Genomic DNA, 8,113 nt, shown 5'->3' with positions numbered 1-8,113 from the left:
GCCAATGCTACTTAAAACAATTCTTATAAAAAATCAAGTGAAAACAAACAATTGACTGAGTTAATCGTTGAAATACCATATATAGACAGTGTTGATCACATTACACATGCATTCATGTCACACATACATACCTGATATTCCCATATATTACATACTATACAATTTACGCCCTCACGGATAAACAGTGATGTTTACGGAAAATGTTTCAAACAAAAGTTGTTTATATTTTGATAATGAACATTTTTTTATATTTAAACTTTTTTTGTATATCTAACGGTTTACAAGATGAGTCCTACGGACTCAAGACACACCTGACCTATATTGCTCATTTACGAACTCGACCTCACTTTTTTCGTCCTGAGTAGGCTGTAAAAATTTCAGCTTGATATCTGTTTTCGTTTTTGAGTTATCGTGTCCACAGACGGACGGAAGGGCAACCGGAAATGGACTTATTAGGTGATTTTATAAACACCTATACCAAAATTTTGTGCGTAGCATCAATATTTTTAAGCGTTACAAACTTGGGACTAAACTTAGTATACTTTGCATATTACATATATGCATGGTATAAAAAGTAAGCTAAGCATGTTTAGGGGACACAAAACAAAATTTTTTAGACATGTATTTATCAATGTCATCGTATATGCTGCTGATATTCAAAGAAACTAAATGCTATCTATAATAACTGCATGTTATTTTTAAAAATTGAACTAAAAACTTCGAAAACGGATCATTTTCATGCATCTCGAATGTATAAAACATTAATTTACATATAAGTTTGATCTATTTAAATCTGATAATAAACATACTAGTGTAATTAAAACAAATATAATATTTATATCATTCACGTTTTTTTACACATGTGCAGCAGCGCGCAAGTTTCTTATTTATTTCATGTCTAGTTTTAATAAAATAATTTATTATATTTTTTATGACATAAGTGACCTGTAAATAAAAGTTTATGTTTTATTTAATCAAAGTGGCGTCGTCATAAACAATTAAATCAGGATAAAGAGTTTAAGTTTATTGTTTGCAATATTTTTGCTATGGCAATAATCCCTTCGTATACCTATTAAAAAATTCAACCAAGGTAAACCCAGTACCTAGTAGTTCTCGTTGCAGTAATGTAGTTGCAAAAATAAAAAAGTGTCTAAATTTAAACAATCCTTAAAAAAGTTGATCTTTAATTTTCGAAGAAACGCATATAGTTTAACAAGTCTCGGAAGTTGTTTATATGTTCGAAAAGCAAGCCATTACAGAGTTACAGTTTTAGATTTTGACATAACTTCAGAATCATAGATAAAATAATAGTAGAGATGGACTATACAGTATTAAAATGTTAAGAAACCAATGAAGCCGTTTTATGCGGTATGATGGAGTAGAAAACTATTACAATATCTTTGTTCAGAATTATCTCCTGAGTAAGTACAAAAAAATTAAAGAACATATTCTTTAGCAAATTTCATGAGAAAGGTTTTTATGAAAAAATATCCTAAGTCGCATTCCTTCCAATATACACGGTGATAAAATATATTCCAAACTTTATAAAAATAACTTGAGTTCTATCACAAAAATTACAACGAAAAAAGAATTTTTTTTCAAACTTTACCACCTTAATAAAGAATCAACCGTTTGTAATAAAGCGACATTTGCTGTTCATAAGTTAATATAAACTTTTCTTCATAAAATTTACTCAAGAAAAGGCTCTTAAATTGTTGGTATTTTCTCAGGTATATATTTTCTGATAGAATACATTTGCGTGAATATTACGCCACTGTTAATGATAAGCAAAAATTTTAATTATTCACAGTACACAAAATTTTCGAAAAGTAAAAGCAATTTTTCTTATAAAATAATTATAATATTATTATTATTTCTGTAACCTTACGAGGTGAACAAGTTGTGATGATTTTTCATTTCGCTTTTAATTAACTATATTATTATTTTATAGTTTGTTCATTTAAATTTTTTTTTGTGACGTATGTATAGCGTAATAAATTCTGTACACATGGTTAAGGAAAAAATAAATTAAAATTTAATTATATTAAATAATAAATATGTTTGTATAGGGGAGAAAATATTATTCTATACTATAATTTTTATTTTAGTCAAATAATTTTCAATAATAATTTCGGCGTGGCATAATTATTTTTCTCGTGCAGCACAATAATTTTTACAAGACATTATTTCCTGTTTCAAAATTGTTCGATTATAATAAAAACAAGTAAATTTTTAGTCTTCAAGTTTCAAAAAAGAAAGATTTAATTAAAAGCTTTCTGTATTTGTAATCTGTAATAATATTTAATATAAGCATTACATTGACTGAATAATACCAAAAGAAGGGCTTCAGGAAAAGTATGTTAACCCTTAATTGATATCGTGGAGTCCGTTTGGACCATAGTGCTCATATTTACTTATATAAAAAAATTCTGTTCTCACTGTTTCTCCGAAAATAATACGAATTTTGAATAATCCGTTTAAGGCTATATTCTCGAGGATCTAATCTTTGAAAATATTTTTAAAAATCGATTTTGTCAAATTTCTAGACCAGAATATGGTTTTAATGGTATACTGATATGGCAACTATAAACAATAATTTTGTTTTTGTGCCTTCAAGATTTTTATTATTTGTAGGGCGGTATTAATTTTTGGAATATATAAAATCGTAGCTTTGAAACGTACAATTCAATTTTTTGATTTAATAATACAACACATTTTATTTTCGTATTTCAATAATTTATTTCTCTCCTGTATACCTACCTATATTAAAAGAAAGTCAATGATAATGCAATAAGTAAGAAGCTTGCAATTATATAAATATGGGTTGCTTTACAAGCTAAAGAAGAAAATAAGTCCGATTTCGACTTGGCAAGAATATACTGTCTTTTAGATTATGTTAAGTGCAACAATCCAAATGTTGAAGATTTACGTAGGCACATTTAAAAACAATAAAGCGGCAGGAAACAAACTAAGAGAGTCTCTTTACATGGACTTCAGAAATGGGTCCAAGAAAAAGTAACGAATTCTGTGTTAATATATGCGCAGTGTGTCAAAAAAATGAACTTTCTATTTATTTTCGAATTCTGACGGGAAATAAATATTAAAAAATTTAAATAAAAAATACTTTTTAAAGTACAAGTAGAAACTAATTATTTCTATAAGTCACTACTCATACATGACTATTTGTAAAAGCTTTATATAGGTTCTCCGATCCTTTCTGATTTTTACCCGACTGAGGAATGCAAAGGAGTGATAATGTGTTTATCATATCTGTTTCTATGTGGCACACTAGAGGTCGATTTTGATGATTCTTACGTCAATCGATTTGTCTAAACCTTACGAGTGTTACTGAAGATATGGCAGTAATGAAAATTCAATATGACGACCACCAGACGCCATATTGTGAAAATGTAAGTGTGTTCCTATGTGGCACACTAGAGGTTCACACATTTGGTCTCTAGAACACCTCAAAAGAATAGATACATAGGCTGAAAATGAAAGTAGACAAACTATGGTAAGTGGGGTATCGTTGAATAGGTATTCGAAAATCCACAAATCTACAAAAAGTATAATAAATAAAAATATTTAAAAAATCCAAAAACCCGACTGAGTTAAATGTAAACCGAAAAGAAAAAAACAAGTAGGTACAGCAGTTTAAATAGCGACTTAACAGTCGGGACCCATTATTGGGAAAATTCGAGCCGGTGTAGATTTTAATGGGTCCCAACAGTTAAAGTCGCTATGTAAACTGCTGTACTTGTTTTTTTCTTTTCTGTTTATATTTAACATAGTCGGGTTTTTTGATTTTTTTAAAGGATTTTTTTTTCAATTGAGTACCTTCAGCTTTCACAAAGAAAACTTGTACTCTAATATGTTATTTTATTTAAAAATTTTTTTTTGTTTAGATATCGGAAATAAATAAAATAGTGCGGCTTTTTTTTACCGCACTGCATTTTTATGTATACTCAATGTCAGAACAAATGCTCTTTTTAAAACATTCTAAGTGTTACTATTATAACATAACATATGATGAGTACGCTTAGAATGTTTTAATTGTGGCATTTTTTCTGACAGTGAGTATACACATATTTTTATTATTACTAAAATAAATATCTACTGAAAACGGATAATATTTAATTACATTAATTGCACTCAAGAATTCAATTAAATATTCATGTATAGAAAAAAAACACTACATGATTTTTTTCTTTACTTTTGTAAATAATGTTGTTATTTATTAACTGTTGACACGTTGTTGTGTTTGCCTCCATGACATTCCCAGATCACCTGTTGTTACTCGTTTTCTTCATTATTTATTTGGACGAACGTGCAGTAATTATGTTTTCAATTATGAATATATTTTCCACAGTTTTTAACTTCCCAGTATGTAAATTATTGTAATGGATCTGATTTTCGAAATCGAAATTCTCAATATCTTTACGTTTTATGGTTAAGACAAGGCATTAACACCAATTTTGAAAAGAAGTATGTGTATGTGTACGTACGTAGGTCCGTGATCATTTTTTTCCTAATCAAATGATATCGACTTCGTTGAGGTATCAATCGAAGCTTATTAACGGCGATATTTCGAAAAAATTCGAAAAAAAAATATCGAAAATTTTTTTATTATACCGGGAAGTTATTTGTGTGGGCCTCAAGGGTCGCGACAGACCCACTTCATGGCTTGTTTTTGTTTGGGATCTTCTAAAGTTGTCGTTGAGGATCTATTGCTTTTAGTTATTATTTAAATACCTAACTGAAAACACAGCCAAATAGTGGTCCTGAAAAATTCCAAATAATTGTCATAAATGTGCACCATCTACTGCAGATATATTCTATTTTGTCATTATGGAAATCCCGACTTTGTAAATGGAAAAGTCTATACAACAAAACTTTCAGTTGGGTAAGGTTAGATTCTGTAAACCACAAATTCTGAAGAGACAACGTAGAAGGTCTTTTCATTAAAAAGTAAATGTTTTTTTTATTGATTCTTATAACTAACTAATGTACCTAGATTTAAGCGGATATAAAAATTAAAAAACAAATGAACTTTTCTAAGAAATAATATGTATTCAAATGACCTAAGTTGTAAATTTTTTAAGAACTAGGTAACCTTGTGTATATCTTTCAAAAATTTAATTTCCGATATTTTTAAAAAAAAAAAAAAAAAAAAAAAAAACATTTCTAAAATATGTATGGCAAAAATAAAATTTTTACTGTCAATAACAAACAGATATTTTGTGATTCATTTCAATAATAAAGGTTAGCTTCTTGTTTGGTAAATGAATACACGGTCAAGGTACCCACAATAAAAATTTTATTACGATAATAATAATATACATAGTGCAGGATATAGTAGCAATATTTTTCTGAAATAAAGTGTAGGATATAGTAGAGGACATTTTTCTTAAAGGATGGAACAACTTTCGACCAACAAAAAGATTTTTCAAATTAATAATACTGCAGTTACTAAAAGATGAAATTTCCCAAACATTTTATGAAAGTTAGTCTTTTTCCAGCGGTTTATTTCATTTGAAAAAAAAAATTGTTAGTCAATTCTCAGAAGTTTACAGTTTTTAAAATGAAAGTATAACTTATATTTGTCATAGTTAGTTTTTGTAGGAAGATTTTCTAAATTTTCATTAACATTGGAAGCACCAAACTTTTTGGAGTAAATTAAAGTCAAAGAAAAAAATTAATCAATTTCCAGCCAAAAGGATTTATTGTGACCAGATCAACAAGTGAAATTTACAAAATTAAAAAAACTCTAGACAAATGCGATTTATTCCTTGTAAATCGATTTTTGGAAACTTAGCTATAAAATATTCTCAACCAAGTCGGTTCGACCGTTTAAGGGCTACGATGCCACTAAGAAACACACAGCCGCACAGATAAACACTTTAAACTTATAACATTCCTTCTTAAATCAATACCAAAGTGATGGTCAAGGAAATCAGATGAGATGAAAAGGATACTTAGCGAGCTATCATTTTTTGGGACAAATTTTTGGAAATATTTTAATTGAAATTGAAATATTTTAGTCGACTTTGTTCTTTTGAATTATTGTTTTGAATTATTCAATTAGTTTACCATTTCACTTTTCGAAATGAATTGAGCCAGGTTTATTTGACCATTCATTTCCATGGTAATTATTTATATGTTAAAATTATGTCATTATCACTAATTTTTTAGTTTTTCCTGGTACGGAACCATAGACTCGAACTTGAAAAATGGCATAGATCACGCTCCGTTAAACTGCCTTTCAATAATAATAATGGGGGTTTAACCTCCGTTTTTGCGGTGCATGCCTAATCACAGAGGCCACCCACATCATTATTTGTTAATCTTTATTTAATCAATTACAAACATATACAATTACATTTTTGATGTGGATGGAGTCGGTTACTTCGTTCTTATCCAAGCGACGACAATGTGATCAATTCTGCACTCCCATTAATTATAAATAAAACTGCCTTTCAAATGAAACAAAAAAATTAAAATTGTTTCATCCATTTAGGCGCTACTATACCACAGATAGGCACACACACAGACACACACATAGCGGTTAAACTTATAACACCCCTATTTTTTAGTTCGGGGGTTAAAAAAGAATATCATAGTTTGTATGTCGAAAATAAAGTCTTTCCGATTAAACGACATTAAATCGAAAAGTTACGATTTCATATTCTGTAGACCATTCAATGTAGTTGTGAAATTGGATCAAATGAATTGTTAAAAAAAAAAACTGTTACGAAATTGGTCTTTTTAAATTATACCCTTTTTGTAGATACTGCACAAGTGTACCTATATTAAAAAAAGGTAGTGAAAGTAGGTTTCTCAGTAGTTAGCCGGTATCTTCTTTTTAATAAAAAGGTGCGTTCGTGGGACCCCCGTTAGGGACAAAATCAGTTACGAAACCTGTAAACAAATAAATGTAAACGTTAAATAAATACTTATAGAATTTTATCTTTTAACTTCGAAATCTGTTGATATCTCACCTTAATAAAGATTATCGTTCGTTTGACAGGTAACAGAATGAGAGTGGTTGCCATGGATCGTACACACACACACACATACTTCACCCTGTTACGTGACGATTTCTACTAATTAGCTCAGCAATACACTTCTAAATCTGAATTCCCAATAAAAGCATTAAGGAAATAATATTCAACGCGTGCGCCACTTTGCCCTATTCTTATACTGCGATAAAAAAATTTGTTTGTTATTTATGATGAAATATACTTTCACTGTAATATGTAATTATTATGATTTACATTGTATAACTAAATAATGGATGATGTCAATATCAAAATGTTAATATAAATATTGATTAAATATTGATCCTTAAAATAATTGGGTTAGTAGGTTTTGGATCAACAGATTTTTTTTTTTCAGTTTGTTATTGTTTCAACAATAAATGAAGGTTGTGCGGCGATAAAACAAACAATATTCTTCCATCATTTTATTGGTGATTATTGAATTTGAAAAAAAAGGCTTTTAAAATTTCATAATATAGAAAATCTTCTCTACGAAGATATATAGAATATGCGAAGCGGAACGACATTAGTAATAATATTTTACATAAATTAAAAAATCAAAAATTAAATATAATTAAAGGTTTGCTTCGCTTGTTTCACGTGTTTATTTCACCTGTGGTCTAATTTTCAATAAGCCCACGCAATTTGGTTTAACAAAAAAAGGTTTTTATGTATATTTTATTTTCGTTTGCCAATTAATGTTAAAATTTGGTGCAATTTGCAACTAGAGCGTCTTTGTTTTATCTTTCTTTGAATTTTCAAGAATATTTTTACCATTTCGTAATATATAAGGTGCATAATAAGGTGCATATTCGCTTTTTAAGTTCTGTCATCAAATCCATTAACCTGCACTTGTATTCATTTCATCATATTCGTTTATTCCCTTGGCCATTTTGATAAATTTATATTGAACTGCAGATATTTAAAAATAAAATAAAAATTTTTTTTTGGGTTTTTGTTACATCAATATTACGTTATTTTAAGTATGCGTTGGAAAAATATAATCGTTGCTATTTTTAAACAAACTACCTCTCAAATACCTTCAACGAAAACTATTTAGAATAGACCAGTTTAAT

The sequence above is a fragment of the Chrysoperla carnea genome, chromosome 1 (genome assembly GCF_905475395.1).
Source record: "Chrysoperla carnea chromosome 1, inChrCarn1.1, whole genome shotgun sequence".
Lineage (NCBI taxonomy): Eukaryota > Metazoa > Arthropoda > Insecta > Neuroptera > Chrysopidae > Chrysoperla > Chrysoperla carnea.
Note: the sequence above shows the minus strand (reverse complement) of the source record.